This window comes from Micropterus dolomieu, linkage group LG12, assembly GCF_021292245.1.
Source record: "Micropterus dolomieu isolate WLL.071019.BEF.003 ecotype Adirondacks linkage group LG12, ASM2129224v1, whole genome shotgun sequence".
Taxonomy (NCBI): Eukaryota; Metazoa; Chordata; class Actinopteri; order Centrarchiformes; family Centrarchidae; genus Micropterus; species Micropterus dolomieu.
Genome location: NC_060161.1, coordinates 29,664,830 through 29,691,459, shown reverse-complemented (window position 1 = coordinate 29,691,459; position 26,630 = coordinate 29,664,830). Strand labels below are relative to the sequence as shown.

The following is a 26,630-nucleotide window of genomic DNA, read 5'->3' as shown; positions in this document are numbered from 1 at the left end:
TGCAGCCGGAGAGCGTAGACACAAAATAAGAAGCGCCTGTCACACACCTGATATCTCTAAGCTAATCTAGCTTTACATAACTTTCCCTACAACCCTACACTGAAAATCCTGGGGTGGCACACTAAACCAAAAGCCATAATTGAATTTCAGGAATTCTATTATGCAGTATATAGACTAGTTGAATACTGCACAAAAATATGAGTTAAAGAATCACAGACTGATATACTTTGGTTTCTTATTTTACAGTTAAAATTGTCTAATTTCCATAGACTAGTCCTGTTTGTTTGTTTTTAGTCCTGCTTGATGTGTTATCGTATGTGTTAGGCAATTAATTGTTCTTTAAATAGGAAAGTTAACCTTTTCCTTAAAAAGACAAATACAGCTTTTATTTGTAGGACTGCATTGACGGGGAGGAACAAAACATTTACTGGGAACAAGCCTACTCAAGATTACAGACATCATGGAGCATAAATATTTTTCTTTAAATTCAAATTGAAACATGTGTCTTTATACAGTTGTGTAATTATTTGTAAACATACTAAGTTTGGTGCTATTCATGTTGAACAACTAGGATAGTTATTCTTGCAATATCCCACTTTTTAACAACCGATTTGACCAGTGTCATATTTATATGTAAAAATGGTGGTGGGGCACCAACCATTTTAAAACATAGATACCAGTAAAACTACGATACTCTCTCTTGCTTCTTAACATGTCAGTCATTATTCATGGCTCCACAAAACACTGAACATGAGAGAGCGAGAGGAGTGCACTGACACAAGTTACAGTACCACTGTCACAAACATAGATTTAGAATGCAATATTTAAGCAGACACAACCAAGCTCAAAACAAATGAGCCTACAAGGCCATAAGCAAAAAGCAGTAAGCTCAACACCAGTGAAGTCAACGATGCGCACAGACAGAAGGTTTTAGGGATCCAGAGCCTTTCTATAGCCGCTTTCCACAGAGATCCTGCAATCAAAATGGAAAGAATGTCGGCCAATATATATCCCATTCCCAGCGCCGTACCTTTCATACAGTGCAGCGAGACAGGATATTGGCGTAATAATCCCGAATAATAAGGTAGTATGAAAGTAGTATGAAAACAACAACATCATGACAACAACTGTAATCCGTAGCCTGGTCTCAACCGATCCAGCACAACAATTTGCCCATGCAGGGACCAGCAGCAGAGTCAGGATGATAAAAGATGCTTTCACTCACCAGAGCTGAGGCCTCACCTGAGGAGAAAGGCGGCCGGCGGTTTTTCCTCTGGGCAAACTTCTGGGTGACTGAAGTTTTTCAGACAGTTCGCCGACTCGTCGTGGCCCCACAGTGTTTGTTGTGCTACTCACTGGAGCGCCTGTTGGGGGCAAGTAACATTGAGCACAGTTTCACAGCATCGTCCAGATGACTCCCGCTGTTCTCATGTTTTGCAATCCTCTCAGAAAGATGAAGATGAAAACAGGCACATGACGGTCTCCCTCGAAGCATAATGTTAACAGCCGGTCACACACCACGCTGTCAGGAGCTCCAGTGTTCGTACGACGTTAGCTTGATGTTAGCGATGGTGCTAACCTGTTGCTATCTGCAGACTATTAGCTCTCACACACAGTACAATACACAAAACTGTGTAGCAGTGTGACAAACTTATTATAAATTTTTAAATAATTTTACGCATATGCTCCATTTTCTTAGGGTGGCGTAAACCTTTTGACTTACAAAACTTTTTAACTTGCAAAACAGTTAAACATGCTAAACTTTCTGGCTCACAAGCAAAACCTTTTTGTAACACAAAAAAGGCCTGTTTATTTTTCATTAGGAACTTGATTTTTGATTGCAATATTCTCTCAAAATATATATTTTTTTGCTTGCATTAAAAAGACACAAAAATACCTTCATAATCACACAGGTGATACTTTCACATCACAAGGAATTCAGGTAAAATAGGTTACAGGCAGTGCTTGATTTGAAATGTGCCGCTGCCGAAAATAATTAATTAATAGGCTAATTTATGATCAAATAATTAATCAGGCTATTTAAAACGCATGGCTTAGCCTACCTGCACATAGTTGTTTTGAAGGGCGAAGAGAAACCATTATTGCTACCAAATCAAATAAGAAAATCAATTACCCCATTAGGCTGGATGAAATCGTGGATTTTATTTGTACAGAGATGCCGGAGCACAAAAGGCTTAAACTCAGAGGTAGCGGAGCGGTGCTCCGGCACAAATTAAGCACTGGTCAACAGGTTATAAATTAAATGCCACCAGTTTCTCATCTTAGACTTCTTCCATCTACGGCCGCTTTCTGCTAATAAATGAGTCTGTTTCCGGTTGGTTCCAGCTTGTTATTTTTAATTCAGTTCAATCTTATTTTATTTAGCCTATAGCGCCAATTTATAACAGAGGTTATCTCATTGGACATATAGGCTAGAGCAGTTTCCTACCATGAGCAAGCACTTGGAGACAGGAAAAACATACGGATCTAAAGCCAAGAAAAATCGGATCAGAAGTAACTGAAAGCAAGTTGGCAACGACTTTATATTTAAACATTGATTACTAATGGTAGGATAAAGACGTTAACTACAACACAATGACGCCACCGTGAAGGAACATGAATGCAGAAAGTGAGCGTGGCAGAGAAAGTATGAAACAGATAAAGCAAATGACCGAGCAGCAGGTGTAAAAACGGTGGTAAAATTATACTCTCGTAGTGATAGAGAGGCCAGTTATATGAACTCACCCGGTTTATCGCAGAGAAGGAGTGTGTTTCTTTGGTGACTTTAGGGAGAAGACGGTGCTGCAGCCGCAGGGATGAAGATTAGTGGCAAGTCGGAGACACAGGCTACAGCAGAGATGGTCTTTTACAGAGAAAGTTTGGCGATCATCATCTATCCCAGTCCCAGAATCTGCAAATCCTATTTGCAATGTCCTACTCTGATTGGCTCAGCCTGGCAATGACGGTTGTCTAGGCGTGAGAAAAAGAGACATCCTCTCGTTTAAAAAAAAAAAAGGAATCTGTTGAAACCAAGTGTATTTAAACAATCACGCTTTTTATTGTCCTTTATGTCTAATCTATAGCCCACTGGAAGGGGTGTTTCATGGTCTATTTTTTTTTTTTTATCTTATTAGCCTATTGCTTTGTGCTGTTTCTATGACTCACGATGTTCACTCAGCAAATATTTTGTAGGCCAATGTTTAAAATTATCAGCGTCCATCTGGTTCCTTTGACTCAACATTCAACCCGTTCTCATCAATGTGCGTACAAATAACCAATTGCAGTCTACCCATGCAAAGCAGGATTAGTGAAAACTCTCAGTTGGCCTATGTTCAGCCTAAGATGGGGAAAACTGGGTTTTCTGTTTCAGAGACCGAGATCAGATAAACCATAAATCAGTAACTTCTGCAACTTATCCTGCGAACCAGTTGGGGTCACAGAAAGTTGGATAGTCAGTTTCTCTCTGAGTCCTCCCCTCCTGCGGAGTCTGAAGCGGCTGTCTGACACACCGTTTCATTTCCTCGTTTATTGGCGGTCGAGATCAAAGCATGCTTTAATCAATACAATTTAGCATTTACATCTTTAGAAACATCGTAATCACGGTTAGATAGGCTGTTAGTTTTTTATCGAAACTTGACCTTCATAACCGCTTTTATAATCTATCTGTCACTGATGTAAGGACAGAGAGGATTTATCCTCAGAACACAATAAAATCTATAAGCTATCCTTCTTTATAACTTTGGGACTCTGTGGACATTAAGGCAGCTGTGAGGTTGGCAACACTTAGCTGAGCTAGGCCTACTGCAGTTATCACTGCAGTGATCACTGTTTAAACTAATCTGTATAAAACTGATCAAACAACAGTAATCTTTCATGTTGTAGTCACACTGATTGGAGCATAGGGGAGAGCGGGGTAAGTTGTCACATTGTTCATAACTCCAACATTAGAGGCTCTATGTCAAAAATCAAATAGCCCTTTTGTGTGACATTTTTTTCTATGTTCAACTTCCTGTTCACATGTGGTCAATGTCACTCTGAGCACAATTTTATTATTATTTTGCCTCAAAAGTAAAACATTTGCACTTTACATTTTATGTATTCCAACCTTATGAGGCATGAATGTTCAAAATGATAACTTTGCACATAGTAGAGGAGACAATGACGTGTCTTTTGATACTTCAACTGAAGTGCTATGTTAAGCTAACCTTGAGATTTAGCCAACATTAGCACACGTCAGTTTGTTTCAGTATTTCAGTACAAATAAACACAGCTCGAAAAACTATGTGAAATTGTGTAATCACCTCTGACACTAGTATTAAATTATACTATAAATATAATATTATACTCTGTAGTTTACAGCAGCAGCCATGTGCCTGGACAAGACTGAATTCATGACAGAGTATACAGTCTTATACCGTAGGCATGTAGTGTGTTAGTAGATACAAACACACTCACACACACACACACACACACACTACATGATCCAGTTATTAATTTAGTTAGGCAACAAGGGTAATAGACAAATAAGCTTGTTATTAATTTGTAATTGCAAGGAGGAATGTGTCTTTGAAGGAAGGAAGAAAATTATCAACAGAAGACAGAGAATGGCAGCCCACCGCCTGACATAATGTTAACGGCAGTCAGGCAGGTGAAGATGAAGAACAAATCAATCAGAAGTACAGCTAAGGATTTTGACGTAAGCTCCTGACATCTCTTTCAGCCTCATCTATGTGGAGCCATTTTCATACAGTATTCCGAAGAAAACGTGGTTTCAGTGTGTGAAATGCAACAAATGGGTCTGCGATGTTTGCACCTCAGATCAGAATATTTATGTCTGCCAGAACTGTGACACTAAACACGTCTGATGTGTTTAAACACCACATCTGCTTAGTTAAAAAGTTATACATTTAAGCAAGTTATTGCAGCATTACATTCAATTACCATCGATCTATTTGCACTCCAGAGAACTTTTGATTTTAAAGTTCAAAGAAAGAGGTTGTCCCACTTAATGTGTGCTTGATTGTTGATTGATTTTATTTTTAGTTCTGCTTACAATTTGAAATTGAAATCAATATTCACAATTAAGTGTTCCAGCTGTTTGATAATCCAGTGTGAAAAGTTACCTGCCGATGGGGCAAATTGTCCCAAGTGCACACTCTCTATTCAACAGTCTACAGCTCCATAATGAGATAAGATATGAAGATGTAATGAATACAAAACTTCTGCCCAAGACTTCATTCTTTCATTTGGTATGACATTTGTACCACTGTGATGTACGGTGCTCAGTAATTATTAGACAGTGTGAAAAGTGTGACAACATACCCCGCTCTCCCCTATCGTTGTGATCATGTTGGAGATGATGTCAATATTTCTGAGTGAGGATGACCATGGTGCAGCTGAAACAAATAAATGTATTTTAAAAGTGAGTTTTTCATTATTAGCTGCTGATAGTCTGAATGTGTTTTGACATCATGATTTCACTAAATGTGAAATGAAAAGATTTTATTCATCTTAAATAGACGTCTACAACTTTGCAGTCAGTTTGAACCTAGGCGCATTTCCCACTGCAAAAAAAATAATTAATAGGCTGGGTCGTATCAGTGACTTTACAATCACAGATCCATGAGTAAACTGTGTCTTATAGGCCCTATGACCTTGTCACCAGACGTGATATTTAGACGAGACGGTGGCTCTAACGGCCGTGTGTGGAGCTAGTTAGCTTGCTTAGCTAGGTGCATCTTTAATTCACCTTAACTGTCGTTTTAACAGGGCTGATAACTTTGTCTAGCGAACAACAGGCTTAAAACTAAAGCTATGTTCAGACTGCAGGCCAAAGTGACCCAAATCCAATTGTTTTGCTCATATGTGACTCAGGTCTGATCTTTTTATGACAGTGTGAACAGGCCAAGTCACATGGAAACTGATCTTTTCCAGTTTGGAATTGGGCCATTTCCATATGTGGTCCAGATCTGATACATATCAGATCTTTTTAAATGCGACCTAAGTCTGGACACTTGGGTCAGAATTGATAAGACTTTGACGTAACTCAGTTCTATGTCACAGTTCTGCTGTAGATGGAACCACGGTGAAGGAAAAAGCTCCACAAAAGCCATTGTTAAACATGTGGCTCTCTCCTGCCTCTACCCCACTATCATCTGCTCACAGATTCCCTTTCTTACACCTGAAATTCACGGGACCACGAACTCTCTTCTGAGTTACGTGCATGCTATTTGTCTGAGTGGACACAGTGGGGAGAGAGAGAGCAGGAGGGAGTTGTGTCCAGCACCAGAAACCATAAAGAAAAGAACAGAAAGTTGTCATAATTTGGTAGAAATGTGACCAATGAGAGGACAATAAAAAAACATGTGTCTCCCATGAGCCAACCAGAGCTAACCTCTGTTGCTCCTCGTTTACTTCTGTAGCCTGCACAGGCGCTGCGTGTGATGTTGTGTTATTCTTCTTACAGGTCGCCATGGTAACGACTGAAGCATACTCTGCTTTATGGTCTATTTTCCTCTAAATGGGACAATTATTTATTAAATGAACATCATGTTGTGTTGAAGAAGACTTAAAACTAGCGATTGAGATTAACTCATCAGGAAAGTGTTTACTGAGGTAATAAATCAGCTGAGAAGCAGTGTCACTATACCATTATACCACCCTTTCAGACAGCATGACAAAGCATACCTTTAGCGTAATTATTTTACGCTAAAGGTACCCTTCAGCGTCCATATGAAACGCCATCATTTGCTACGTTGCAGCAAGAAAAAGGAGGCTAACCCTCCTGTGACCAACTGTGCACATCAGCCGTGAGGAAAAAGTCAGTGACTTAGGTTTAGGCACTAACATTTCTGATCGTTATGGTAAGGGTAGGGGGCTTCGGGGGGGCTGTCACCTTTAACATGAACGTAGCTAGCTAGCACTTCCAGTCTGTACGAGACGCCGTAGAGAGTCAAATAACTACACTTTGTCACTTTTTCTGAAAGCTTCGGTATTGGACGCCCTGAGATGAGAACGGGCTCGGAAATCCAACACTGGTAAATGATGAAAGAGCAACGCTGAATAAAATGTAATATATTGTACTGACTCGTTCCTCCACTGCTGTTTTTAAAGATAAATGTCATGGTCCATGTTGGCACGCACTCATATTTATAGCTCCACCCGATTAAAATGGATGCTTTTTCTGTGAGACATATTGAACAAACTCCAGCTCTAGCTTGATGAGCTCGTATGCCTGCTTCTCTCATTTTGGGGGCGTAAACATTAAAAACCACAGATGTTACGTCACATCTAGCGCTTGTTGGCAGTTGCCCTTTTTTTCCAAGAGAAATTTACATATGTATAAGGAAACAATGGAGATTGAGGCTCACAGTATGTCAGTTCCATGTACTGAACTCTTCTTATTAACTATGCCAAGGTAAATACAGTTTTCCATTCTACGGCACGTTTCAGGTTCAACTATCAGGGGAACATGTGAAGATTTCAGGGCTGGGCTAAGCCCCCAATGTTTCAAGATCCTAACAACACCCCTGGACCTGTGATTGATGCTCAGAATAGAAATGACACATAAGTAATACAAACTGGGATGGCAAGGAAAGGGAAATAAAAGAACCAATTACAAAACTACTTTTGTTTTATATAAATTGTTGTTTCTAGCAACTGCCCCCCCCCCAAAGAACAGACAATAAAGAAATAAATAACATAATAAAATAATAAGTAAATTTTATATGGAAAAACCACCAGAGAAGTAACAGTCATGAATTTACTGTACAAAAGTAATAAAATGGAGGCCCTGTTGCAATAGACCAGGATTTAAAACGAAAAGGATTTAAAGATAGTTGTTTTGTTTTTTTTTACAATTCATCAGGCATTTAAATAAAGGTGAAGTGGACTGGTGAAACCCTGAGCTGGACCAAGAAAAAAGGAACTTGAAAAGACAAAGTACACGGGACAAAAGAGACGCACACCTTTGCATGAGGAATGAGTCCCCTTTACAGCTTATGTGCTGTAATTTATCCCTTTGTATACTTTCTATAAAAAGTACTACAGTACTGTTTAAATACGACTGCAGATGAAAAGTAGCCTTTTTTTTTGCAATTTTCAATATGCACTGTCCCTTAAATAAAATAAGACAATAACTAAACCTCTTTTTAAATGGTCAATAAAGAGGAAATTAATTGTCAGTTGGTTCATTATTTTTTCTTTTACAGATGCTCTCTTATCCAGAAAATCCTTCATCTAGTAGAAGAACAGCAACATAGTGTGAGTTGGTAGAAAAAGTAAATACAGTAAACAAGCTAATCGTATCTTTCAATCTAACAAATGATAACCAAAGTTTTTACCTCCACATTCACAAAAAAAACTGCATCCAAACAAGTGGAATATGCTTTAATATGCAGGATCTAAGGGACTGAGGGCCCGTGTCCACCAAAGCCTTTTTTGTCAGCTGAAAACGCCACCTGCTGTTCTGAAAACGCCTAGCTGGGTGCGCTAGGGTGCGTTTTTGAGACGCTGTGGTTGCTATGATACATAATTTCCGTCACGCTCCTGGCTTTTTTACCAGCTTGGAAAAACGCGGCGCTCCCATTGCAATGAATTGAAAATAGACGCTGGTTTCAGAAAAAAACGTTTTGGTGGACAGGGGCCCTGAGTGTCAAGACTATACGAACCTCAACTCCTTGAGGTTTGCAAGCAAGGTGAACGATTGTGTAATTGGGACTGTAGGTGCCAACAGGGAGTAGAGCACTTAAAAACTCTCTTCCCATGTCATTCTTGGCACAATGTGGCGTATGAAGAGAAGTCACATCCTTGCTCGTGGTGAAGAGGAGGTCTGTTTGTCTGTCTGGGAAAACCCTGAAAATAAATATTTAGTTGGAGGTGAGAGCAGTTGTCTAATGTCCTAAAAAGTAAACTGGAAATTCTAATTAAATGGCTTGTTAAATATTTTTGCTGTGTGTTTACATAAGGTATTACTACTAGGCTATTTATAAATATGTATTAGTAGGAATAATAATACTAATCCCAATTATACTAAAATGGTAATTTTAATAATCTACCATCCGTACTGTATTGTAATGATCACTACTTCTACTTCTCAACTATTACAGCTACTATTACTTGTACTTTTTGAACTCACAAATACTTTTATACTACTATAGCCTACTATAACTATAGTTGTTATAACTTTTAATTTAATGGTAATTTTTGCCAATTTACCGTACTTAAACAAACTCCTCCTAGAGAATTAGTCCGATTGACTTCAGATTTTTGCAGGGCAATCTAAACACATTGACGATTAAAAGTTTCATTAACCACCAACAAAAGTTGACTAGCTTGCCAGTGGTTTGTCATTGAAAATTCATGATTGGCCATGAAACAGGAAGTTGTAATAACTACAGTGTACATGCTCACATCTGTACCAAATTTGATTCTGATAATAAGAGTTCCACCCTGAACACTCAAAGCCATAGCGCCACCTGCTGGCAACAGGAAATTAGACAGCATTATATTCAGCTGATGGACCTGAAAGTCTTCATGGTGATCTTTCATCATAGCTACATAGTTTGCCATTGCTCTTTGCTAATTCACTCGACCACATCTGACAAAAATTCAAATATTAACTGTTTATTAAGTTGTATTTGTCTGAATGACATTTACTACCTATCAACATTTACCTAAAGGTATCGCAGTCTGACCACTCTGTCATAAATGCCTTTGCTTATAAATTGCTAGGAATCTGCTTCTACTCCATTGACATGTTCTTACTATGCAATATGGCACCAAATTACTTCATTGATGAAAAATGATAATAATACTGCATACCGCACTGTAAATACTTACACTGTGACTGTGTACCTGCAGTGATGGAAGATATTTGACTTGAGTAAATAAAAAAAAAAGCAATACCATAGAGTATAAATATGTTGTGACATGTGAAACTCCTGCAGTAAAATGTAAACTTAAATTAAGGAACAAAAGCATGAGCCTCAATATATACTTTAAAGTATCTTTATGTTATTGGAGGCACAAATTTTATCACTGTGTACCTGTGGGACTGGCCCTCAGTGACAGACAGGATGGCACTTTTATTTGGCTTATACTCTTTTCACTCTCAAAAAACATCCTGCACTCTTCATTTGATAGTCTAATATCAAAAGGACCAGGGCCTTGAACACAACAGGGCTCTTGTTTATGAAATTAATGTTGCGGATCTCTGCATATTAGACATCTCTCCTGCCCCTCCCTAATAAAACAGCTCGCAATACATCAGAGCTGAAACCTGCTTTACTGGTGCAACTAGCAATGAGAACAGTCCCATCTTCCTGCACTTTGATCTAGGTGTGTATTGCGGTTACACGGAGGCTTTGTGAATGCTTCACCTGCAAAGTCAAGCAAAAGTAAAGTTAACAAACTACAGGTTAGTTAACTAGATTACAAAATGTAGTTTAAAGGAGGAGCATATATAACTTAAGTCTGGACAGCAAGTGTTGTAATTATTTACGGCCTATGTGCAGAAAAACAATTGTAAACAGTCACAAGTTTAAAGGAATGATTAGTTTGATAAAATGCTGTTGACACAGCTCAATTACTTAAGATAAGAAGATAAGAAAACCTTTATTTGTCCCACAGTGGGGAAATTGCGGACATAATAAATAAATAAAACATATTTTCATTTGGTTGTTGTTGCCAACGAAATCACGAGCTGTAAGGGGACGTAGCTGTGAAAAGTACTTATTGGAGCACTTTTGAGTAAACAAAGATGGGAAATGGGGGTGATTTGACATTTTAAACACATAAAACAAGATAAGGATCCATTGGATTCAAAATTCTCTTTGCCAAAGAACTTTCGGGAACACTCTGCACATGAGAGAGAGACGAACTAAAGAGGAGAGTGGGGAGCATTGTTATCACTAATCTTTTATTATCTAAATAAATGTAAATATCTAATATGTATGCAAATTGTAACAGAAGGCAGAAGTTGGCCTCAGTGGAGCCTTCCTGGGAGAAAGAAATCACTTGGGTAAGATTAATGTAATTACATTATCACAAGGTGGCTATATTGAATGTATGTGTACTTAAAGAATATCCATGTAAAGAGAACCAACAAATGACATTGTTTTGCCTAAATTCTATGTTTTACCTTTGAATTCTTGTGAAAACCATGTTGCCAACCAAAAGTTTAGAATGGTTGGGTGTTTCTGGGAATTGAGAAATTCCTACCTGGAAACCTACTCAAGGGGGATATCAGATTAATGACTTGTTTTGTTGATCTTTAATCACACAGGAACCTAGCATAGGGGAGATGACGCAGTTAGAAATCCGCCATGTTGCGTACGTGGATGTAATTTTGGGGGGTTATATTTGAGTTAACAAGGAGTGGCCGTTAGACTTGATTCCAGAGAGGGAGAAGGACGAGTCTCCGGCAAAATTGGGGTCAGTAAATCTCTCTCTAAGAATTAGGATTTAATCATTGAATCATGTAATATCAGGATAATGTAAAGTTAATGTCCAGTGGTTTTAGACGGCTAATTTTGAGGGTTTTGAGTAATCTTTAGGATATTGGTAGGACATTCTTTTGAGGACGCTAAAGTGATCTCAATTGCAATTCATTTTCTATTATTTTTATTATTTTCCTTAATTATACCTTTATGTAATCTGTATTAATCGTCATTTTCTCATTTTTTCTTATGTAAATAAATTATTGAAAAATCTAAAGATACAGACTTAATGATTTCTGCGTCTCTGGTCTATTGTTGAGGGAAACACAGCCAAGGAACAAAACCACACAAAGTGGCCTCACAAACAGGATGGGAAAAAAGGTTCCCGGCAGTTTGCCTTTTCTTCCACTCGCAGAGAGACAAGGTAATGCTGCGTACACACCAAAAGATAATCGGGCTGATTTTGGGCCGATTTCTCCCCTTCCGACAATCCTAGCTATGTCCCGATTATCTTGATGGTTCTACAGATTATCTTATCAGATTCTCCCTTGGTGTGAGGTTTGTTAAGAGTGTCAGAACCTGATCGGAAGAACGTCGGAGGCGCCCCGATCGCGAATTGTAAACATTCAACATGTTGAATATTTACATCAGAAATCCTGATGTGTGGGGGGATCCCCGAGGACAAACGCGCGCACGTTCTGGAGATTATCACGTGAAACGAAACAATATCCAATCAGAAAGCTAGATGATTGAAGACGGAAGCATAAGATACACAATCATGGCACACCACACACTATAGGAGCAAAATGGTTTGTGGTCTATCACATTTTGAAAATCTTATAAGATGTAAAAAATCCTTTGGTGTGTACCCAGCATAAGACCTTTCCTTTGTTGATCTGTCGGAGGGGAGGAAGGGCTAACTGCCTGAGGTGGTAAGACAGTGGGGTTCTGCCGAAAAGAATTGTGCATTTAGAGACTAGAAGCAGACCTGGGAGGAGAAGAGCTTTTGTAAAAGGTAAATTGGACGCTAATTTGAAGTTTTTGACCAGCTAAACAGTAAATCTCTGAAACTTAAACAGAGAGCTTGTGATCAGCTAATGCATGTGTGCTTGTGTTGTAAGTTTTGAGCTAGATTGTTGAATTGTTGACTGTGCTAACTAAACTTGTAGCTGCTGTAAGTTGTATATGTTGTGTTTCTACGGTGTGCTGTGAGAAGAATCAGATTTCAGCTGCAGAGGGGAGTGCGGGAGGAGAGCTACCGAGTGACGTCAGGGATTGGAGTAGCTGATGTGGATTTGAAACGTTGCAGTTATTGACTACAGCTTGCAGTTCACGTTATGACAATAAATAAGATCTGAAATACGTTTGGTGAACAGGCCCAGTTCACTGAAGCTAAAGGAAAAGGGAAAATTTAATACAATTAAAAGGAAAATTTAACACCATTTAATATTAAGATTTACATCTGAGGGGTTTAAGAAAACAACAATACCTGTGAAAGTTTATCATCTTAAAGGGATTTGGGGATTTAGAGTAACATACAAAATTAATAAGGGAATCTTTTGGGTTTGGAGTCATTAAAATAAACAAAAGGGTGTGTGTTGTCTGATTTCTTTTCCTATCAAGGAACAAAGTGTTTGAGAAAATAATAAACAAAGAAAGAGATAAACAATGAATAAAAAGATGAATTTTGAGCGTGTGTATTAATTAAATTTTCCTTTCTGTACCAACGGGTTGTTTTGACTGTGGCTTTCACCTCTGACATTGTACGTGCAGTATGGTATTTGTAGGCTCACTTTGACTCTATAGGGAAGTACTCACTGGTAATAAAATAAAGGGAGGTGACCTTACTGTGTGTTTTGGCATAACATGACTTACTTAATAGGAACAGAATAATCTGTTCACAAGGATCACAAAATATTAACCTCTTAAGGAACCACATAGTAAACAAAGGTTAAAAAAAACAAACGTTTGTCACCTTGATAAAAGTATTGGTTGTTTTTGATATTTTAGAACAATAAGCACAGGAGCTGGTGCTTGATTAAAGCCTTACATACATTTCTGAAATTCTTTTTCTTTATAGGTTATTTGAATAATTTTGAATAAAGGGGCCTTTACATCCTGCTGACTGTAAGTGAAAGGACAGCATTTTAAAGGGTATTAATTATTATTGTTTATAATTAAGTAAATCACATTTGAGGAAATTAATTTCAATTTAAAGGGTATTTGTCCAAATTTCTTTAAGAGTGGGAATTTAAATTTTCTGCCTGAATTTAACCTACAAGAGTTGGGATGAGAGCACCCATTGCTGGCACATATGATACGGAAACTCTCACACAAGTGGGAAAAGAGGACTCGAAACATCGCAAACAATTGGCCAAGTGGTGGATCACTCGATTTGGAAATTTGCAGGGACAAATTACAGAACAGACTAGACAAAAGGAAGCAAGAGCTAGATATTCTAGATTTGTTCAGGAAGAAAGGTGAAACGCTAAGAGCAGCTGCTGAGGAACATAAAAATACCTTATGTCAAAAGGAGGAGGCTACGGCGCTCTTACAACCACCTTATGTCCAACAGCTTCCAAGGTATAGGAGAGACATTCAAGAAAACTACACCACAGGGACAGATGAGAGACCCATACATGAGTTTAAGGATGATAGGATCATATATCTAGACTTGAACACATACACGAGAATAGGTGGAGAACAAAAGGGAGATATAAGACGGCATATTCCTCCAGCAGGATCAGAAAGGATGGCTAGAGGAAAGGAAGATGAAGCTGATGAGGAGAAAACTATGTATGAGGGTCACACAGACGGAGACTATGGGATAGACCAGGATGAGAGTGTAGCAAGATTAGAGAAGAGCATAGTAGCAGCAGAGGATGAATTGAAGGAAACCACAGTAAAATTTGCCGCTGCTCATTTCTGCAGCAAAAGAGGAACCCAGCATGGAGTGCTTCAAAAAAGGAGCAAAGCTTGAAGACCGATTGCAGGAGATAGAGCATGCTGTTGGAAGTCTGAAAAACAATGCTAGCACAAGCACTCGAACTAAGACAGAAACAGAGAGTGGTTGACGACGCAGCGTTACAACGACATTGTAACCACACAAAGAGACAATGAGGCCATGTTAAACCCAAACAGGGAAGCATGCCAACTGAAACACGTGGAGAAGTCCATAAATGTTTTTTGGGACTCCTTTAAAAGACTATGAAAATCCGGTTGCATATTGTTGTGCTAAACACCAAGAATGGGGACAGACATTTAAAGTAGACCTTGATAGCAACCCCATACATCAGGAAAAGTTTCGAGAGTGTGTGTTGCAAAGCCTTCCTCAGCAAGTGAGAAACAAATTAAGGGAGCTTGTTACTTTAAACACCATGCCGTTTCCTGAGTTCTGTGAGCATGTTGGCCACACTGTCAAAAGATACAGAGAAAAGAAAAAGGAGCTAGAGGAAAAGGACAGAGAGGCAGTTCACAGACTGACTCAGCAGCAGCTCAATAAAGGAAAAGAAAAGCTACATGGAGTGGGGACTGCCCACACCTCGTGTAAAAAGGAGAATGAAGAAAGCACAATGTTTCAGCAAATGCTGCAGCTCTTCTTGAACAATGTAAAACAGCAAACAGGGGTAACATCATTTACACCTGGGGGCAGTCACGCCCTGATACCCTGGCCTCACCTGCCAGGAATGGAAAACAACTTTGGGCAGCATCCCCTACCCCATCCTCAGCATATGGGGAGAGGAAGAGGAACAACAACAGGGGTGCAAAGAGGACAGGCAGAAAGGGGAGGTAGGGCACTTCCTATCAAACCCCCTGATTCGCCCCGGGGAGAATAACGAACCTCCGAGAGGCCAGAGGCCATCTTTGTGAGCACCATTGAACATCTAGAAAGGCCCAAGATAACGATACTAACAAGGCCCAGATTCATCAAAGTCTGAAAGTTCGCTTCAACATCAAAAGACTCATTTCCTTGTGTTGACATCAGGCCGAACGCCTCTGAATTTAACTGGAAAAGACATTGACATTGACTTTGTGAATTGAATACACAATACATTGCAAAGTAAAGCATCTTGATTTATGCAAGTTCAAACTCCAGATTGCCTGCACTGACATTTTGCCAAAAAAGAAGCAGACATGCTAACTCAAGTACCTGAGCATCTATGGTCAAGAAAACAAAAAGAAAAACAAACTTGAGATTGATACTGGACTGATAGAGTCAACAACAAGTGTGCTTTAACCTGAAGCATGCAACTGGGAAAACACATTAAAGAGACAACTAAATGACTTCTAAAAGCGGGAGTTTTGGTTCCTGCCACAACAAGTTGGAGTAAACCAATTCAGCCCATGCTAAAAATAGATTAGTAAAAGTATCAACTAGTTAGTGCATGACATAGGAACAAGAAAATAAGTGACTGAGGATGTAGAGGGAGAGGTTCCTAAAACCTCACACATTTCTTTTGAATGTTTCATCCTCGGCCATGTGTTTTAATAATCACTGATTATGATCATTTGGAAGTATTCCAATCAGTTAAAGAGCAAAAAAGTTATTTGGTTCCACCTAAAAGGGTCAAAAGTATACCCAAACCAGGTCGATACAAGATCTGAAATCAGTATCATGTAATTTTAATAAAGGTTAAGACATTTTTTGGCTAGGCTGGACAAAAAGGTGTCCAGCACATTTTTGCAGTATGTTAAATTACGTTCCCTCTGTTTTGGGGTGCGAGAGAAGTGCCACAACGGCTCTATTACATTATTGAAAATGCTGACAGAAAATAGCTACAAGGCATAAAGGCAAGAAATTGTTGCCAAGATAAAATTGAAAGGATAAGTAAAGTGCCCAAGATGGTCACTGTTTAGAACATGATGACCTTTTTAGGGGTGACAAGTTTTTGCATTCACTAATGATGACGAACAATTCTCTATGTTTCTGACAGGACAAACATTATCAGGAGTATATCTGATTGTTGCAGTACAGTGATGTAACTTTAAATCATGCCATGTGGATTTGGTTCTACTGTCAGATGAAGGAGAGTCACATAATTGTAAAGCCAAGGCAATCAAATATCCAAATAAATGAAAACTGATTTAGAGGAAAAAAATTCTGCAACATATTGAAATCACATTTTTGTAGAAGGCTCTTGCTGCAGAGAGCTCAGAGGGATAACATTTTGGGATTCCATATTGAGAGCCAGAGGCTTCAAAAAACAAATGGTTCACCTATGCAACATTGTGAACAGGTGAAAGTACTCATTTCAGCTATGATGCCCGACAAAAGAGATTGCCATGATTAAATGCCAAGCACACAGAGGGGACGCATCACAGGTTGCGAAAGGTAACAATCTTGCGGGTAAAGCCACTGACCTAGAAAGCTATTCTGGTAACACATTACTGAATTAACATCTGAAATAACAGAAAAGCATTTGAGTGAGTTGTGAAACTCAATAACTGAAAGAAGAAAAACTGCTTTGAGAACAAACAAAAAGGACTACAAAGGATTGTGGAGAAAGCCGCAATGATTTGTTTTATTAGCCAAGTCTGAATTAATGTTTAATGACTAATAATAATCAACTGCACATAGAATTGATCATTGTCTAAAAAGAAGAGGTACATAAAGAGAAAATGATTGAATGAAGTTTTTGGGGAAATAAAATGGAAGAGTAAATTAAGGAAACTTATTATTATACATAATGTCTTAAACAATAATTACATTTACGGGCCACATTTCAACATTTGACGATTTACTATATTAACATGTTTAAAGAAGGTAAAAGACAAATGTAAACATTTAATCATTTAAAACTAATTAAGCTAATGGATTGAAACTGTCAATTAGAATAAAAAGGTAGACAGTAAGAGTTGTGAGAAGGAGTGATAAATCTTAAGGAATGATTGAAAGAGTGAATGAAGAGCTATTTGTGCTCAAACCTAAACTTTAACTGAATGCATTGCCGGTAACATATAAGAGATTGTGAATGGAAGAAACTAACTTAACATTGCATGAATTTGCTACTAAATATCTAATGCTTTCGCTTGTTCTTTCGTTGAGAACTTCCTAGCCAAGGGGAGGAGAAGCAGAACTTCCTGGAAGTGCGCCAGGAAACAACAGGGCACGACCACGACGATCTCAAAGACAACGGAAGCAACGACATCTACATCAACGATGCAGTACGACCTTTGACATCACTGAGTTTCAGTACATCGATTTCTTGGGGTTTGGAGAAACGGAAGCAGAAAGCAGAAGAGGATCCTGATCCTGAAGAAGAATTAGAGTGAGGGTAAAATAAACACTGTGAAAAAGAAATATGTGTTTATTTGTCCATTTTAGATGCCAGTTGCCGAGGACGGATGAAAAAGTCTTTCCTGTTTTCAAAAATAACTTTCTAGACTGTTAAAATAATCCAGAGTGAGACGAGTTAAAGAAGAGAAGTATAATGATAAGAGGAATTTAACAGTTAGGTGCAGATAGAAATTAAGTATTTTAACATTTGAGAAAAACCCTGTTAAAGGAAAAATATCCTGTCATTTAAGGAAAGAGAAAATACCACTTAATTTAGAAAATACTATAGTAAGCCTATAGAGTTTTAGAAAACAAAAATAAGAGAGACAATTCTTTCTTTAAATTAAATCCTTTGAGCAAAAGTAGGAAAAATAAGGACTAATTAAAGTGTCCTTATTATGCTAAAGTCTAAAGTTAATAATATTCTGTAGGGATTCAAGAATGTTTGACAAAGTTCATTAAGAGTGTTTCATTTAATCTTGTCAAGTTCATATTCATTTAACGTTGAGAGTGTTACAAAACTTAGTGTAGTCATTATTCAGTGTTTAAGTCATAATTATATTCATTTACTTTGCGTTTATTGAGGAGTTGTAGATAGTAAAATGTTGGTTTCCCTTTGAAGGGATCTGGACATGGTTCTGGTAAGGGAATTGAATCGATAGAAGGTTTCTTTTTTATAGAAAAAGTGATTTATGTGTACATAATTTTTTGCATTACATATTACTGTTGAAGGTTTACATCTAGAGGATAGAATGAAGGTAAACAGGATTCGACGCTGGCAGCGTCGAAGGGGAGGATTTGTTGTAATTAATTATGGCCTATGTGCAGAAAAACAATTGTAAACAGTCACAAAGGAATGATTAGTTTGATAAAATGTTGTAGACACAGCTCAATTACTTAATTGTCACTGTCAAAAACATATTTTCATTTGGTTGTTTGTAAGGGGACGTAGCTGTGAAAAGTACTTATTGGAGCACTTTTGAGTAAACAAAGATGGGAAATGAGGGTGATTTGACATTTTAAACACATAAAACAAGATAAGGATCCATTGGATTCAAAATTCTCTTTGCCAAAGAACTTTCGGGAACACTCTGCACATGAGAGAGAGACGAACTAAAGAGGAGAGTGGGGAGCATTGTTATCACTAATCTTTTATTATCTAAATAAATGTAAATATCTAATATGTATGCAAATTGTAACAGAAAGCAGAAGTTGGCCTCAGTGGAGCCTTCCTGGGAGAAAGAAATCACTTGGGTAAGATTAATGTAATTATATTATCACAAGGTGGCTATATTGAATGTATGTGTACTTAAAGAATATCCATGTAAAGAGAACCAACAAATGACATTGTTTTGCCTAAATTCTATGTTTTACCTTTGAATTCTTGTGAAAACCATGTTGCCAACCAAAAGTTTAGAATGGTTGGGTGTTTCTGGGAATTGAGAAATTCCTACCTGGAAACGTACTCAAGGGGGATATCAGATTAATGACTTGTTTTGTTGATCTTTAATCACACAGGAACGTAGCATAGGGGAGATGACGCAGTTAGAAATCCGCCACGTTGCGTACGTGGATGTAATTTTGGGGGGTTATATTTGAGTTAACAAGGAGTGGCCGTTAGACTTGATTCCAGAGAGGGAGAAGGACGAGTCTCCGGCAAAATTGGGGTCAGTAAATCTCTCTCTAAGAATTAGGATTTAATCATTGAATCATGTAATATCAGGATAATGTAAAGTTAATGTCCAGTGGTTTTAGACGGCTAATTTTGAGGGTTTTGAGTAATCTTTAGGATATTTGCAGGAGATTCCTTTGAGCAAAACCCCACACTAGCATAAACTGTGTTTACATTAGTAACGTTAGTGATATGGTTGAATTATGTTATGTTGCTACTTGCTGGAGTACTTTCCGTTAAGTGTCCTGATGTGACTGATATTATGAGATGACAATTCAGTTCGGTGATGCTTCCGTTATTCGTATTCGTAACGTTAATGAGAATATCACTTGATTAACAGACTGCCACTTACCCTCTCTGTGATCATGAGGCATTTTCTTCAACTCCAGATGATACATTTTTGGATCATTAAACCACTGTGCAATCGATTTTTGTTTTTAAGGTTAAGAGACCCCTACCAGCTGACAAATGAGAATGTTAGAAAAACTTCAATAAAACATTTTCACAAAAGTGCTTTCAACATTAAAACTCCGAAGTTCACGCTAAAAATGCATGCGCAGGTGAGCTTTCCCACACACAGCATCCACCTGAGGCTCGAAGGTCAGCTTGTCATCAATAGTAATGCACAGATATTTATTTTGCTTATTTTTTTAACAGCGTGAGCACTGAGCACCACAGGAGAGATGGTGGTAGGATTTTCCTGAAGTCTACTATATCTCTTTAGTTTGAGAGGCATTTCTGTCCAAAAAGGACAACATACACCACTCTAAAAAAAGAGCGATACCGCGGCATCGCCAGTATCCGATCTGAGAAACACCTCAGACGGACAGATTCCTATTCAGGACTGGTGCCATCATCGTCACTACCAAGAGCAACCTCAGTAAGAGGCTTAACTAAAGTGTCTGGGCAGAGAAATAGACATATTTGTATTGTTCTGTGCCGAGCGTTTGTGTTAATTGTGGATTTTATGGACCGCTGCTCTGCTGGTAGATGTTGCCGTTGCCACTTTGATTCATTCCAGTTTCACAATTTGAACTGCCATTTTGGGCCTATAGTGTTGTGCAACCTCACACACGTGGTCACACACCCACATCTCTCTCCTCCCTCTCTTTGTACACACACACACACACACACACACACACACACACACACACACATTCAATTCTGGAAAAAAAATCTTTTTCACAATATTTTAATTTTCTGTGATGCATTTGTACAGACAGCACTAACAGAGACTGAAGCAGAGGAGGGAAACAGAAAAAGATCACTGTAAAATCACTGCTGGAAAGAGCTGAAGACTGATGAGAGAGTGGACGACCATCAGAGGATTCGAGTATAGTTTAATAAAGAAAGAAAAGCAGAAAGATGAACAGGTAGAAAGACAGAAAAAAATACAAACAAACCAGGCAAAATCAAAACCTCTGACCTCCAGTGTGCTGCTGACTCTGTGCAGATAGAGCGCCTCCTGCTGGATGAAGTTGTTGTAGCTGACCGGACCGGAGCTCCTTGAGGAAGGAGGATGAGCGGAGCCTCTGCCAACAAGTCGCTGTTGCCCCACACAGCATCAAACAGACTCAGACCGGGAACGATGCCTCAGATACAGAGGGGAAGAAACCAATCTTATTGTTATCCAACTGGTTCACTGGTTGTAGCTGCCTTTTGGTCATTTCATTAACTACCAACAAAAGTAGGTTCTGCATTGTAGAGAGGACCTGTGTTAAAATCTGGTTTAAAGACATGAAATGTCATTCATGAATTTTATTGGTGGTCGTGTTATTGGTTTAGTGTAATATTACAGCAAGTCGTGTTATTGGTGGTCGTGTTTAATATTACAGCATTAAATACTACTCACAAATATTAAGGGAACACCTAAATCACATCCCATTTTGATGAACGAAATTGTTCAAAATCTTTACTGTATATTCATTGAGAACAAAAGGACGTAACAACAGTCAGTGGAAATCAAAATCACCCACCAACTGAGGGCTGGATTCAAAATCACACCAAAAATCATAGTAAAAAAATGTAAATCACAGGCTGATCCAACTTGCGTGACTCTGCTCACAGCAACTCATAATGTGATTCAGTAGTGTGAATGGCGCCAAGGTACCTGTATGCACTCTTGACGTCTGGGAATGCTCCTGATGAGACGGCAGATGGTGCCCTGTGGGATCTTCACCCAGAACTGGATCAGGGCATCAGTGTGCTCCTCCATGCTCTTGAGACTGTGCTGGGAGACAGTAAACCTTCTTGCAACGGCAAGTATAGATGTGCCATCCTGGAGGAGCTGCAGGTACTGCCACACACTACCAGTAGAGACAAGGAATGAAGCAAAACACATAACAATCCGTCTGGAGGGATAAGGAGAGAGCAACTGTCTTGCTGATACCTCTTGAATGCAGCTGCACCAAAACAGGTTACAGGTTACACACCACCAAAACTGGTCACAATCGCTTCTGCTTCATAACTGGACAGATTGATGTCCCTGAAGTTTAATTAACAAGAAGAAGATATGCTGTGGTGATTAAGTTTTGCCTTACTTTTTCAGCAGTGTACTAAAAAGTGTTTCCAACGTTCAGTCTATTGTGCAGCTAGTGACTGGTAAAAGTGGGAAAGATCTTTAAAATGGTAGCAAGTGGAGTTTAAGACGTGATTGTTATGTCAATCTTGTATTTCCAAAGTCAGACATGGCCCAACAGTAATTTCTTTGCCATACGTACTGGGATGCTAGCAACCAGTAAACTGTTACCTGGTGTCCTGTTGTTGGGGAGGACTTTAGAAGAGGACCTGGAGATAAACAGAGGAGATATTCAAGGTGAGCAAGGCAAAAATGAGTCATGAGCTGTTTCAAGGTTCAGACACATGGTTGATTATCACATATCAGGACTTTGCATTTTATTTTCATACATTTGCAGTTTGAAGCTTTCACAGGAAGCTGATCTAGAGTGAGCTGGTGCCACTGCTCCAGATCTGTTTACCCTTTTTATATTCAATTATTGGACAGACTGTGATGTTTCCACATCTAATAAGACATGTTGCAGATGGAAAAACTTATCAGACTCACAGTGGGAATGGACTCACAGAGTATGACTCCAAGGTAAAACAAGCAGTAGCTTTATTGTAGGCTTGTACAGATGGACCAGGCGAAGGTACCAAAAATACAAGGCAAGAATGAGGGTCGTAAACAAGGTCACAACTCACTGGCTCACTAGGGAATAACACAGAATAAAGGCTGGAACGCTGTCACAGGGAACAAGAAGATCTGGCAAAGACCTCAGGAGAGAGTGGGTTTATATATGCTAGGGGAGGGGAGACAGTGAGACTCAGGTGCAGCACATTAGGCCGGGGACAGGTAATCACACATGGAGGGAAGGCAGACGAAGACCTGAAACAAGACACAAGACAAGACAAGACAAGGAAACTAACACATAACTCAACTCAGAGGGCTTGTCATGACCAAGGGGGTAAGCCACAGTTGGAATAGTGAAGCTGACCAAAGCCTGCATGGACGGTTCCATGTAGCCCCTTATTGCTGTCAAAACCCTGTGACATCCTGTCGCACATGCGAGATGTAAGTGTATTGTTTAGATCATAAACTCTCAGTGAATCTAAAAATTACGTTTTTCTGCCAGTGCTTTACGTCATTAAACTACAGTTATGCTGCGCGATCATGCGCAGTAGACGCTGGTGCCAAAAGGAAGTAGCCCTGTAGTAGAATTGTACTGGTCCAAAATTGGCTTCACAGCTCTCCATTCAAATCTTGGCTTGTCGATGGGCATGACATAACTGACGTGAAATGTGAAGAAACAAACTACAAACAGCTTAGACCACCTTTTAAAGACACAGAGATTGACAGAAGAGTTTGACAAGGCCAGGACCCCCACTGACTCTCATGCCCCCCTTACAGTTCAGTGTACTTATTCTGTAAACTTTTACACATCTCTGGTCCCAGTGGTGAGGGCTCTTTTGATCATGAGGCTCCTGGGCCAGCGGCTCACGTGGTGCGAGCTATCCACTTCTCTGAGAGGCGGCGCCTGGAGTGTCTAGGACTCTGCTGTGAGGTGGTGTGCACCATCCAGGGGTCGAGACCCGCCTCTACTCACTCCTCTTACTCCACCAAATGGTCAGCGTTCCAGCTCTGGTGTTTGGAACAGGGGTTGGACCTGGTGGCCCGTCCGCTGCCTGGGGTACTTTCGTTCCTCCAGCTTATCATGGACAGAGGTCTGGCGTTCAGTATCGTTAAGACCTACGTTGCTGCCATTTCGTCCTATCACGAAGGATTCTGTGACAGGATGGTTAGCTCCCCTATGTCAGCTGGGGTTGACGATGGATGGATAATGCTGCTGTAACTCGTGCGTAAATGCGCACAGCATCTTTCTTAATGGGGAGACGATTCATTCCATTCATATTAATCAGAAGATTCATTTTTATGTCATTTTTATTACTCTCAAATGACAGTAACTAATAATCTATAATGTATTACATTTTGGATGTAACTTGCCCAATACTGCTTATACCTACTTACTTACTTAAGTACCATTTTCATTGCAGGACTTTGGTGTGGTATTAGTACTTTGATCTGAATATTTTCTCCTCCACTGGAGAGGTATTTTTTTAAAGTCCTGATATAAGAACAAGATCACAGCGTGCTGACACAGACACCAAACCTGCTGTTCCTGGTATCCACCCAGCCACACGTGTGTCAGGTGCTAGCAGACGGACAAACTGTCACACACACACACACACACACACACACACACTTTAAACCACATCAAAGCCATGTATTGAATCTTCTGTTTATAAATTTAAATGTGTTGTATCTTCAGTTTACATTGGCCGTGCTCCAGGAGCTCCACACAGGGTAGAAAGCAAAGCATCTCTGCCCAAACAGAAAAAGACCTGCTCCGTCACTGCTGTTATACACGTTATTTAATTATTAAGTTAGAAAAAGCCATTTCAATGACATATTTATTCAGTACAAACCCACTGTGGAGACTGACAGGAATCTCCTTCTTACTGTTTTTCTTACCTGAAGTTGACAGTGAAGCAGACGTCTCAGTCAGGACAGTCAAGACGAGAGGAACTAACACACACACCATCATTTACCTGTAACACACTAATACTAATACAAATATTATATATATATATATAATAGCAGAGACACATTTTATGTTATCTTCTGGTGTTTTATGATCCCTGTGGTTTTATTTATTTTTCTGTTAAGAACTTTGTAACTTGTTAAGAAATGTGCTGCATAAATAAAGTTTGTTATTATATTATAAAAAGAAGGAGTAGCTCTTATCAACTTCAAAAAGGAAGTTGGGGAAGATAAGGAGGTAAGTGAGACACCTGTGAGTGGAAGGAAGGAGAAACTAAAGCACCATTGAGGAGAACTGACTGAGGACTGAGAGTGGCTGAAGGAGGACTGAAAGTCTTAATCCAGTTTGGGCATCTAGCCTCAAGAGAGAAATGTAGTGAACTAGCTACTTAAAATTATAAAGAGTGGCTTCAAGACAAAGACATACCACCCTGGACACAAACTCTTTCAGACACTCCTCTCTGGCAGCATCAAGACCAAAACCTCACGCCACATGAACAGTTTCTTCCTGTCTGCAGCTGGCCTCATCAACAAGGCTCAAGACCCCCATTGACACAAAGTCTCATGCCCTCCCCCTTACCCCCCCCCCCCCCCCCCCCTTTTTACAGTAGGGAAGTCCGGTGATGGTTTTAACATGGGTCAGTTGTCAGTTGTCCAATTTATTTATTAAGTAATCAATCACCTGATTCACTCTGCAGATGCCCAGTTAAGACCTTATTCCACTTGTATAAAAGTAGCACCCTGTAGCAGACAGACAATTTTTTAAGGTAAGAGTATTTTTAAGTTTATTTATTCTCGTTATGTCATTGCCTGCTTTGTAGTTAAACTCATCAAACTTAAATTATTTATTTTGTGTCTGTGTAGATATCTTTCGTGCAAGTTGTTAGTGCTAATGTTTTAGCTGTAAGTTATAAGGGAAGCTCGTTCATGGCTACAAAAGTTTGGGTTAGTTGTAACAACAAAGAAAATGTTTAGTTGTATTTAGGTGTTTTTTTTGAATTTCAGTATGTGTCAGACACACGCGGTAATATTTACTTGTTTTATTACTATGTTCAAATGTTAGTTTAATCATAGCCATATGTCAGTCACCACTGTGAAGAAGACAAACAAGCACAAACACACACTAATACTCAGTTGGTGCACATGTGTACATTTTTGTTAAATTTTATTATTATGTTCACTACTACGACTGGCAGAAACTAAGATACTGCAATAGTTACACCATTTAATAGCAGACACATGTAACTAGTTTGTTTCACATGTTGAACACACTGGCTTAAAAGAGCAGAGATACATAAATGTTACAACCATCCCCGGTTTCTATGTACTGTATTTTTTATTCACATGTAAATAGTTAATATTGCATATAGCCTATTCTCTACTATATATGCTTGAACTGAACTTAATTAATTCTGATTTAAAAAGACATAAAAACTGCACTTAATATTCACATACACTCTTTTTGTATCCTTAAGCTGATGATACACAGAGCAACTTTTAGAGCAATCGTGCAGGGCAACATTGCCGCCAATGGTAATGAGTAAAGAATACTACCGTAATCTCCTTCCTGCCACCCGCCCTGCCCCACCGCTATCCGTTCAAAACATCGTTGGACTTGCCAGTAGCAAGACTGCCACAGCAAAAATTTGCTCCCGTGTATCATCAGCCTCTTTCAACAGACAATAACAATGATTAATATGTTCCGGTTGTAATTAAATCGTCTCCCAAAGCAACATCAGAGAAGCCCTTTATTGTACAACGAACATTTAAAACACTGTTTCCAAAGTGATTTTACGTTACTCTTTAAGTAAGCTTAATGTAACTTTGCACTGCGGAAGTATCCACAAAATTCAAGCACGGAGCTGATGGCTCATTTACAGGACGCGAGCACTTGTGGTCACTTTCCCCCCAAGAGCGTCACTTTGTATTGAAAAGTGGTGAGGACATAAGGGCTCAGATTAGAGGCGTGATGACACACGAGAACAAGGCGAGAAGATCTTTAACACTACTTTGAAGAAATATGAAATTCTAAAATATATAAGTGGAGGGAGGGGTCTGGGGGTTGTCCCCCAGAAAATTGGAGCATTAACACTTAATTTCCTGCATTCTAGAGACATTTTCTGCTCCAATTTACAGTGGAAATGT

General features: G+C 39.1%; 1 protein-coding gene across 1 annotated transcript in view; it reads right to left on the bottom strand.

Moving 5' to 3' along the window:
* LOC123981200 overlaps positions 1-22,307 on the bottom strand; it is a 50,976-nt gene extending 28,669 nt beyond the window's left edge. Inside the window, exons 1-6 of the mRNA XM_046065931.1 lie at positions 22,137-22,307; positions 21,498-21,693; positions 20,814-20,979; positions 5,323-5,396; positions 2,746-2,970; positions 1,243-1,364 (exon numbers count right to left, since the gene is read on the bottom strand). The gene's annotated coding sequence lies outside the window, so the exon portion shown is untranslated. The remainder of the gene's footprint in view (positions 1-1,242; positions 1,365-2,745; positions 2,971-5,322; positions 5,397-20,813; positions 20,980-21,497; positions 21,694-22,136) is intronic.
* Positions 22,308-26,630: the final 4,323 nt, after the last annotated feature.